The sequence below is a fragment of the Scylla paramamosain genome, unplaced genomic scaffold (assembly GCF_035594125.1).
Source record: "Scylla paramamosain isolate STU-SP2022 unplaced genomic scaffold, ASM3559412v1 Contig9, whole genome shotgun sequence".
NCBI lineage: Eukaryota > Metazoa > Arthropoda > Malacostraca > Decapoda > Portunidae > Scylla > Scylla paramamosain.
In genome coordinates, this window is record NW_026973674.1 from 395,001 (window position 1) to 406,379 (window position 11,379).

An 11,379-nucleotide genomic window follows, 5' to 3' on the forward strand; every position below is an offset into this window, starting at 1 on the left:
AAAAATAAATAAAACAACACAACATGAACAGATGAAAGACAGAAACTTTGAAGATCAGAAGGTGGTGAGTTTTATGAAGAGAACAATGCCTTGGAAACACACACACACACACACACACACACACACACACACACACACACACACACACACACACACACACACACACACACATAAACAAACATAAAAAAAAAAACACACACCAGCACTGAACAGAAGAAGAGAGAGAGAAAGAGAGAGAGAGAGAAAAAATTGACAATACCTAGAAGAGCCAAAGAAACATAGGCCTTTTCCTCCATCATGCCTTTCCCCCCACAAAGGAGTGCAGATGAATAGAACGAGGCTGACTGAGGAAGAGGAGAAGAAGGAGGAGCAGAGGAAGGTGAAAAGGGACATTTAGCTTACATATTATCCTGTCTGGAGTAATGATCATGAAAACTGCGACCATATAAAACCCTGGGAAGACTTGTGACCTTAATGGCCTGGCTCTCCCTAACGGTCGTTCTGATAACACTGGAAAGTAGCTCAGGCCCCGGTTGGTGAGAGAGAGAGAGAGAGAGAGAGAGAGAGAGAGAGAGAGAGAGAGAGAGAGAGAGAGAGATGGTATAGAAGATTCACATAAGGTAGTTTGGCTTGAATCCCTCCTGTGACATTGACTGGTGACTACACACACACACACACACACACACACACACACACACACACACACACACACACACACACACACATGAATGGACGACATTATCATTACTATTCTTCTCTATATTCCGTAGGCAGCATTCACTAACAAGTAATTATTTCGGGTGAATTGCGTATAGATAAAGCTTAAACTCACACATCCGTGGCCGCCGTGGTACAGTGGGACCGCAGACTTTGGGGGTCCAGTTCGAATCCTGGCCACGGTGGCAAGGTAGGAAGGGTAGCAGTTCCCAAATGCCATGTCCAGAGTTCTTCGTTAGGATGCTCCGTCTTTGCCCCGATGGACGAGGAGAACCGAAACCAAGAATCTTTATCCAAAATTCACGATATCACGTCTAAAATATCTCCATTAATAGAGGAGGTGATATAGCAAAATTCATAGAGTTAAGATATGTAGGAAGTGAATCACAGGCATTTTGGTGTGGCAAGAACGAGGATGAATTCAGACTACTTCTTAGGTATGCATGAAAAATAGAGAAATACCCCCATTAATAGAGAAAGTGAGGCATAGAATCATGGAGTTAAGGTGTGTAGGGAGTGACTCATGAACATTTTGGCTTAGTAAGGCTGTGGAAGTCAGATTACTTTTTAGGTATTCAGGAAATTTTCTTCCATTAAGCACATTAAGAAGTGATGAATAGCAGAGAGAGAGAGAGAGAGAGAGAGAGAGAGAGAGAGAGAGAGAGAGAGAGAGAGAGAGAGAGAGAGAGAGAGAGACTCGTACCTTCCCTCATTACCAAGGTCTTTTCCTCCTTCCCTACAGGTTTATGGTTGAATCTCGAGGGAACACGGGCGGGAATGGAGGGACGTGATAAAGGATTCCCACCGTTGCCCCTTCGCCACTCCCAGCCGGCATAACGAGAGGTAAGACGCATTACGGCTCGAATCTTTAGTTTAGACGATGGACTGACTAGTTAGAGATCGTGGACTGGATAGAGCCATACGGTTTTTGTAGCCTAGAGAGAGAGAGAGAGAGAGGGGAGAGGGTCTTTTCTTTTCCATTCGCTGTTTCCCTTGAGTGAGAAGGGTTGGTTAGCGCCATGTACAAGTCTCCTGTTGTTTTAGTTCCTTGCATCTTTCTACCGCTTCTTCTTTTTCTCCTTTCTCTGTTTCCCTAGAGTGAGAAGGGTTGGTTAGCGCCATGTTTCTGTCCCTTGTATCTTCCTCTGTGACTCCCATCCTTTTCAGTTCTACCACAATTCCGTCCCTCTATCTCACTCTCAGTTTTCATCTCGATCTTCTCATCTCAACTGGTTTCCTGGTCTTCTCTTACTACGTGACCTAACCATCTCATTTCTTATCTTCTTATCACTTCCGTAATGCATTCGAGAGGGAGAGGATGTGCGTCAGGTAATGTTCGGAAGGCAGAGAGAACGTCTTCAGGTCTTCAAGTCTTCAGGAAAGCGAGGCCCCGCGGGAAACAGGCACAGGTCGTTTGTAGAGGTTAATTACAAAGCTGTCGACATTTATCTTGAAAAGTGAGGCAGTGCGCGAGCCCTTTGTGGAGTGGCGGCCCGGCATTTAACACCGCGTGGGTCGATTCCCGCGCCTCCTGCCAAATTTAGGTGTCATTTCTCTGGTGGTTTGAGTTAATCACGCCCCAGTAATTGAAACTGCGACGTGTTTAATGATTGTATAATTTACGCAATTCGGTTTTGTGCGTATGTTTGTGTTTTGTTGGTTTTTGCCTATTTGTCAGTAAATGTGTGTGTGTGTGTGTGTGTGTGTGTGTGTGTGTGTGTGTGTGTGTGTGTGTGTGTGTGTGTGTAATCATGAGCTCCTTCTTTACCGGGGACTGCGAGGTATTGTTGCATTAACGATCCTAGCGACCCCGCCTGCTGAGTTGTGACGCAAACTTAAATCTTTAGGAGAAAAGAAAATGTAAAACTGCAGAGACGAAAATTGAATCAAGTCCAAATTTCAGGGCGTTGTGTTTGCTTTTGGCGAGAGCATCTGATGTCAGGCGATGTTAAATTGGTGTTAACTAAGGCAATGCACTAAAATTAGCCACCTGAGAAGCAGCGGACGAGGGAGAGAGTGCCAAAAATAGCCACGGGTTACCGAAACACGACACGCGAATACCACATAAAGACGAGGAAAGAAAGAACAAGAGAACACGAAGACAAGAGATACGAGGCGGAGGGAGCTTGAGTGAACTGCACCAAGATTCAGGACACGACCAATATTATCCTTTATCGTAACTTGAAGATTACAGAAACGGGAACAAGATCTTGACGTATGAATGTAACAAAGACGTGGCTGCTCAAGGATACAAGTCAGCACATTGCAAGAGACTGGTTGGTGAGCACGGCTTCTTTGCATTGGGAATAGAGAGGTTACGTGATTGTTGAGGGGCTGTGCGTTTAAGTAATCATAAAAGTGAAGTGGTGAGGGCGTCTCAAGAAGAGCAATGAGGTGCACGTAGGGAGAAGGACGCTAAAGATGGATCTACCCGGCAGTGGAAAGAGAGGAGGGCCGAAGAAGAGATTTATGGATGGAGTGAAAGAAGACATGCTTGCAATGGTTATGACTGAGGAAGGCGCAGAAGACTGAACGCCTATTCTAACAACTATTGATCTATCCATCCCAGGGGAAAATTATTATGACGAAAATAATTATCCGTCCTTTTTCAAATGGCAATGCAAAAGGTGCGAGAAAGAGCGTCTCTCGAGCTGAACAAAAACGAAAACTTTAGCGGCACAGACTTTTAAAGACCACAGCCGCCATTGAACACCATAGTGAACAGCAAGACAACAAGACAACAAGACCGCGAGACATGACCACTGCAACGGTACCCTGTGCTGGCAGTGTGCGTCAAACACCGCATCAATTTACGAGGCAATATAAAGATGAGGAACGGCACTTTTTTTTTTTCCTTTTCTATTTTTCTTTTTCGTCAGTTCGTGTTTAGCTGGCGTGCGTGGGTGGGTGAGTGGGTGGGTGCATGCGTGGGTGGTTGTCATTACTGTCGCCTCAAAATAATGTCACGGCGCCCACAAACTAGAGCGGCGTGTGTCCCATTCATCAACGACGTCCACATGTGTAACACTTATGAAGATTGATGCCTCTAGTGTGTGTGTGTGTGTGTGTGTGTGTGTGTGTGTGTGTGTCGGGTGTGTTTGTTCTGTTTCTTTGTTTCTGTGTGTAATAAACTAGCTATATAAGTTATCAAGAGAGAGAGAGAGAGAGAGAGAGAGAGAGAGAGAGAGAGAGAGAGAGAGAGAGGAGAGAGAGAGAGAGAGAGAGAGAGAGAGAGAGAGATTAGTCATTCCTCTGACAAATAAACACGCTATTCTTAAATAATTCACAACCACATTAATGAAAAGCATGAGACTCACCTTAATATTACAACCACATCACTCTATTTCTTACCACTCCTTCACTCACACGCGACTTTCTTGAGTAGGAGAGAGGTGCTTAGAAATATCTTAGCTCATAAAAAAAAGAAAAATCCTTCTTACTTACCCAGTCCAGGAATTTAAATGAGGTTTAAATCCCCGTGCATATTTTGGGAAGAGCAATGCAGTGGAAGCAGTCGTGGTGGTGGCGGCGGAGGATGGTGGTAGTAGGTTGAATTCCACATGCCTTGAAATATCACTCGCCCAAGTTTCTCCTTTGCAGTAACACAAGAGGCCAAGGACACCACACAATGTACACCTGCAAGAAAGATCGAAAGAAATAAGAACACGACGAAAGAAAAGAGAGAGAGACAGAGAGAGAGAGAGAGAGAGAGAGAGAGAGAGAGAGAGAGAGAGAGAGAGAGAGAGAGAGAGAGAGAGAGATCAAAGAAAAAAAAAAAACCTGTTGCTTCCTTAACAAAAGTTGCAGAAAAGTCCAAAAAACCAATTTCTGTTTTGGAGGCATGTAACGGGATGCTTAAGTTTTGTGGGGGCGGGGGAGGAGGAGGAGGAGCAAGAGGAGGAGGAGAAGGAGGAGGAGAGTAAGGATGGGCAAGAAGAAGAGATGCAGGAAGTAGGGAAGATGAGGAAGACGCATAGGAGGAGTATAGGAAAGAATATGAAGAGAAGGAAGAATCGCAGGGTGAGGGGGAGACCAGGAAGAGGAGGAATAAGATGGAGAAAAAAAAATAGGAAGAGGAAGAGGAGGAGGATGATGAACATGAAACTATAGGAAGAAATGCAAAATTAGGAGGAGGATAAGGAGGAGAAGGAGGAGGAAGAAATGTCGGGGAAAGAGGATGAAGGGATGATGGAAGGAATGAAGAAGAGAGGTGGTAGTGGAAAAAGAGGAGGAGGAAGAGCAGAGAGAAGGAAGAAGACTAAGTGGTATTAGAGGAGGAGATGGATGAGGAAGAAGAAGAAGAAAACGAGGACAAGGACGAGGACTAGGCGAAAGAGGAGGAGGAATAAGTATTAAAGGAAGAGAAAGAGGAGGAGGAGAGGACGAAGAGGAGCTTGTGCAAGAGAAGGAAGAGGAGAAGGGGAAAGAAAAAAGGTGACAGACAGCGAGTCACAACAAAGGGTAAGTCTGTTCAAATATGTGTGTCACGCAGGGGTCGTGTGGCCGCAGGGAGCGACCATTACCAGTCTGACGGAGAGAGAGCCGCCCTCCATACCTTGCCTGATGGCCCCCTGCCTCGCTGCTTGCTTCCCTTTATTTAGTTAGGTATTTTATTAGTTTTTTTGGGCTAAAGTATGCATTTATTTATTTATCTGGACACGTTTTCTCGTTAAGTTTAATGATGTGTGTGTAGAGTTAGAGGGTCTAAATAGTTGACTTTTTTTTTCTGCAATTACCAAGTGTATATTTCGTGAAAATTATTGCTTGATTTTTTTTTTCTTTCGTTCGGAGTTATTGTACTTCGTTATAATTCATCGAAAGGGTAAGGTTTACAAATGGATTTGCTTAGATTACGTTAGATAACGCTAACACTGTTTGTGCCGATACACTGGAAAAAAAAAAAAGAGAAAAAATAAATAAAGAAAAAAGGGACGTATCTCAGTACCTTATGTGTAGCGCAATAGTAAACGAAGGAAAAGAAAAAGTGGAAATAAAGTCATTAGAAGTTAAAGAGCTGAATATTTATACAAGTCAGAATATTTATCGGAATTTTGTGAACGCGAATAGTTTCTCCTGATGGCACTCTCGGCGATGCTTGCTCTTGCGGTGATAAATTGCACTAATTACCACTTCATATTTTAAATAGTATACATTTTTGCATTCCAGGCAGTCTCATCTGCTTTAATGATACTAGAGAAAAAAAAAAATCTGCAGGCAAGTCAAACACTGAGCATGACTGGGAGCAAACAGGTAGGCTGGGAGGCGGCTAAACAGACAGCCAGCCAGACAGCCAGCCGGACAGACAGACAGATAGATGGAGAGACCTGGAGTGAAGGAGCCAGCCAACCACCCGGACAATGGGCCCAGTCATTCAGTCAACCAGTCATCCAACCATTGCCAACCAGCCATCTTAACTGTCAGCAAGATATTTAGTCAGAAAGTCAGACCGCCAGGCAGTTAGAGATTAAGGCAGTGGTTCCCAACATTTTCCTGATCGCGAAACACTTTGAAGTCGCAAGCCAGGTCACCAGTGCCACGAGCAACATCCCAGACAGTTAGCCACTTAGCTGTGTAACCGCTTCAACATGACGTTAATCATCCTTGCAACAATTCAGTTCAAAAAGCATCAATGAGACACGCGTGAGTGGGCAGCTGATGAGAAAGAAGTGAGCAAAGGAGAGCTTGTGAAAGACCCACCTCTCATTACCGCGTATTCCCCATTCACTGAGATGCCTAATGATTACCAAGGTTTAAGTGAAGGATCCCAGGGTTTCTGATCATTGGCCTTAAGTGCGTGGCTGGCTGCAGGTGACAGGATACCGCTCTGCTGAGCTGTGGGAGAAGAGAACATTCTGATGAGTATTAGTCTGGAAAGAATAGAGAATAACCTGTGCGAGAGACGTGATGTCACTATTTCCACGTAATTCATTTATGTGGATGTGTGGCAGGTGTGTGGCGGGTGTGTGGCTGCTGTGTGGTGGATGTAGTGGAGCGGAGTGGAGTGGGGGGGGGTGGGCGGAGTGGATAGCGAAGTCAGCACCCGCCTAAAATGGTGTGGCTGAACCGGCAACCTGCAGGAGAATGATTTTATTCTGGAAAATGCAAACCATCGTATTCTCTAACGGCAGAGAGAGAGAGAGAGAGAGAGAGAGAGAGAGAGAGAGAGGTTAATAACTAGTGAAAATAAATCAGAATTGCGCATTGTCAGGATACAGTTTTCAGTAATTATCAGATTTACTATAACCTTAGAGATCATTATACGTATACTGTCATGTGTGTGTGTGTGTGTGTGTGTGTGTGTGTGTGTGTGTGTGTGTTTTAAGAAATCCACTAACTTCACTTTCCTGCAGCTCAGAATTTCCAGGTATCATAAGGAAGAAAATGTTTCTCTTAACCTTCCGTCCTTCAGTGACCAGAAAACAATGTGACCTTGTCCTTACAGATCGTTAAAAATAAGTGTAGTGTCATGCGTGTGTGTATTTCTTTTAACAAATCTACTAACTTAACAATCTTGCAGCTCAACATTTACATGAATCATAAGGAAAGAATCTTTCTCTTAACATTCCGTTCTTCAGTGGATCAGGAAAGTCTGGTCTTTTCCTTTGATCTCGTTTATATTAATTGCTGCCCTCCCACTGCATGAAGGAAAAAAAAAAAAGCTCATTGGTAATTGAATTGTACAGCTATCAAAAATGTTTAAGCGTTTTTTTTAAATTTTTGTTATAAAGGAGTTATGACCTTTTTTTTTTTTACGGTGCATTGTTTTCAAATGACGCGACTTTTTGTGTTCTCGATGATTGTTATTAATCCTGTTATTCCAATGTAATGAAAGCTTGCTTAAATAAATACACGAGAACAATTGTTGACGCGCGCGCGCACACACACACACACACACACACACACACACACACACACACACACACACACACACACACACACACACAAACACACACACACACACACACACGGGCTGATGTACAAATGAATATAAAATCAATGTGACTCAAAATTATAACATGATTTAACAAAGAACCTACTGAACTTTTCATTTTTGATGGTGTTCTTCGGAGTGCTGTGAAGAACCTTGGACAGAATAACCCAATGTGACTCGATTCGAAATGGTAATATGGTCCAGTATAAAAAAAAAGTTTATATTCTATCATGTTTTCCATAAAATCGTAAAGAAAAAAGAGGTCATCGGGCCTACTCGTGGCGGTCCTAATTTTAAGCTTACCTATTTTCACCTATCATCCCCACCCATAAATTTGCCCAATCTTTTAAAGTTCGGCACTAACAACCTGATTACTGAGTCATTCACCACTCTGAGAACCAGTTCCTTAGAAGACAGGTGACAGGGGAACCGGCAGAGATAAAAGACTTAAAAATGGTTCTGGCCAAGGACAACAAGAACTGGCAAAGAAAAGCTCACTAAAGTCACCAGACCCTAGAGAAAACACTTCAAAGGCAAGTCCAAAATTATCACGAGAAGTGCATTGAAAACTCCCTCTCCTTGGACCTTCACTGTATCCATGAGCTGCGGCTGGGAAATGATGTGCTCGGTTACAACACAATCTGAAGAGTGGGTAATATTCATGATCGGTGAATGTCCGGTTTTAGAGAAGCGCCAGTGTGTGTAGGTCATAGGCAGGTCAATAACGATTCCTTGGTTTGCAGTGTATTGATGAACTGTGGCTGGGAACTGCTGCGCTCGTCTACAAAATAATCTGAAGTAATGTTGATAATTCTTGGATGCTCAATTTTAGAGAAGCGCCAGGTGTGCTCACAAGTCTTGGTGATGCTGGTGCCGCTGCCAATGAGCACTCAACGCGTATGTATATGTATGAAGAGCGCCTCTGCTGCAATCGTGCTTTTGGTTTCCTTCTCACTCGTGTAAAGCTGCAGTGCTTGTGTGTTGACAATTTCTCATGTGATGGAGCCTCGCTGGGAATAGTTTCACTGGTCATGTGCCTCCACCTTTTTTCGGGGGGAGACTGGTTACTGTTGTGTGGAGAGAGAGAGAGAGAGAGAGAGAGAGAGAGAGAGAGAGAGAGAGAGAGAGAGAGAGAGAGAGAGAGAGAGAGAGAGAGAGAGAGAGAGAGAGCATCATGTTTCTTGGAGCACGGAGATGAGGTAACTTCAGCCATTATGAAGACTAGATGTTGTTAATACAAGTGCATTTGGTAATTTAATGGTATGTATTCTGTCCTTCCTTCCCACCTTAAACCGTACATACTTTTTTACGTTATAATATTTTCTGCATAACTTTAGCAAATGATTGTGGGAGATTTGGGGGAAAGCACGAGTAGTATTGCTCTAATTGGCTAACTGGAGGTTTCTAAATATGTAGTTTTAATAGTGGATTGTCCGCATGGAGATAATAGTGAAGGACTGGGATGCGTAAGTCAGAGAGAGAGAGAGAGAGAGAGAGCCGCTCACCATTTTACTACCACGCACAGCTGCCATTTTGTGAAGAGTTAGGTGGAAAGGGAAAGAGAGAGTGAGGGGACAGCGCGCACACACACACACACACACACACACACACACACAGGGTAACATTCAAGACTCGTTTCCCGTTCCATCCACACTCGCTAATTATATCTCTTCCTTTCTCTCTGTAGGTAAGACTGACGGCGAGGTATGTCCCTGAAGTGTGCCCCTAAACTGAAGCCCTTAACTGTGTGTGGCCCTGAAGTCTTAACTTAACACTTAACACTTTAACTTAACACTTTAACTCACACTCACTTAACAGTTAAGTGAGTGTGTCTTAATTGTGGCGGTAAGTGTCGGGCATGTCTCGTTTTCATTGAAGTGTTAGGGCCGTGTTCATTGGTCCACCAGAAGCTGTGCATTGTGTGTACGCTTGATTCAAATCCAATGCTGTTGTTTTGACTTTATTTAAGGGGTAGGCAAGGCTGGCTGGGGCGTGAAGACCGTCCGGGCAGCCGTGTTGGTGTTTCTAGTGACCCTAAGGATGGAAATCGTAACAGAGGCAGAGGAAGTTGAGTATAGATGGAAATGAAGCTATAACAGTTAGTATCATTGTTGTTAGTGGATGTAGTACTAGTGGAATACAATACGAGTGAGCACAGTAACTGGATTATGGGCAAAGAGTGATACTACACAACATTCAAATCTTGTTGTGTTTTTATTTGTTTATTTATTTATTTATTTGTTTGTTTACCAATCGCGGCAGACATAAGATGATTTTTATTATAATTTTCGATAACTTTTCTTGTCAATTTGGTGAGTGGCATTCTCAGTGAGCCTTTATTATTATTATTATTATTATTATTATTATTATTATTATTATTATTATTATTATTATTATTATTATTTTTGCTGGCCTTGACTTTGAACCCTATTATATAAAAATAAAAATAAAATTGAGTGTTTAAAAAATATCTATTGTTCGGTAAGAGAGGTTTATTTCCTTATAGTGTAACAAGTTTAGTGAATCGTTGTTGTACTGTTGTGGAGGCATGACAAAGCTTTATAATTACAACGGTGATGCTGAAGAATCCCACACTTGCCTTGTTTGTGACTGGAAAGGCTTAGAGTCTCTATCAAACAAATGCTCAAAGTTTATTTATCTGTGTGTCCTCCGCTGGGCATACATTGCTGTGTTGTTTATTTATTCGTGGTGTGTTAAGATAACTCAGTCTGCGGCAATGAGTTAGGTTGCATTTTTTTTTCCTACATTTTTGAGAGCATAATTAGGGTGAAGAAAGAACCCCCAGTAATCTTGTTCCTGGCTCAGAAGGCTCCGGTGGTGAAGCTATGCCAAACAGATACTTAAGTTTATCGTTTCCACTTCCGCGGACAAAATAATGTTTCCCTGTTCACAGTGTAGCAAGCTTACTGAGTCTACGCAAATAAGATCGCTTGTACGTATACATTTTCCCTGTCACACTGTAGGAGCCATAATAAGGGTCTTTGAAATATGGCGCTGAAAGAGTTCACATGTATCTTGTTTATGAGATGAAAGGCTGAAGTGCAAGGTTTATTTTCCTGTTTGTCCTTCACCAGACATACTTTTGTTGTTGTTTGATTGTTTATTATGTAGCAGCTTACTCAGTTTTGCTCAAGTGATGTAGCTTGTATAACTAGGCTCATAGAAGTGTGTTAATGAAAGGAGTCAACACTAATTATATTTACGACTCAGAGAGCAATAGACGAATAGAGGAATGACAGATCGGCACCAAACAAATATCTAAATTCGTTTTCTGTTTGTACTTCACTGATAAAATTATGTTACTGATGGAAGGCGAAGCACAACCAAGTGGACGTCTTCCCGTAGCCAAAAGCGCTCCACCTCGGCGCCGCGTCAGGGTTAGTACGCTAACGAACACTCCCATGTGACCGTGTAGGCCACCAGGGCCGCGATCACCTCAGGCTGAGACCCGCTTAGCATGTCTTGTGGCCTGCCTTTGTACCTAGAGGGTGGCACTGTTATGCAGCAGATCAGTGGAAAGGTGACAGATTGCACAAGAGCAGGTGTACCTCAGGTGTGTCCTTCAGGTGTGGCCCTGAAGACTGTCCCCACATGTGCCCTCAGGTGCGGCAGTCAGGTGTGCACTCAGCTGCCGTTTTATTAGCAAAAGTGGGCCATTACTGTCTTGTATTGCCTGTAACAAGGAGACGCCCGGCTGTTGTCTGCACCTG

The 11,379-nt window shown here is 43.2% G+C and overlaps 1 long non-coding RNA gene across 3 annotated transcripts in view; it reads left to right on the forward strand.

Moving 5' to 3' along the window:
* LOC135096913 (uncharacterized) overlaps positions 1 to 1,567 on the forward strand; it is a 106,156-nt gene extending 104,589 nt beyond the window's left edge. Inside the window, exon 4 of one of the 3 annotated variants that reach the window (XR_010265164.1) lies at positions 1,460 to 1,567. This is a non-coding gene — a long non-coding RNA (uncharacterized LOC135096913). The remainder of the gene's footprint in view (positions 1 to 1,459) is intronic. The other 2 variants (XR_010265163.1, XR_010265162.1) reach the window with 2 other exon arrangements.
* The last annotated feature ends 9,812 nt before the right edge of the window (positions 1,568 to 11,379 follow it).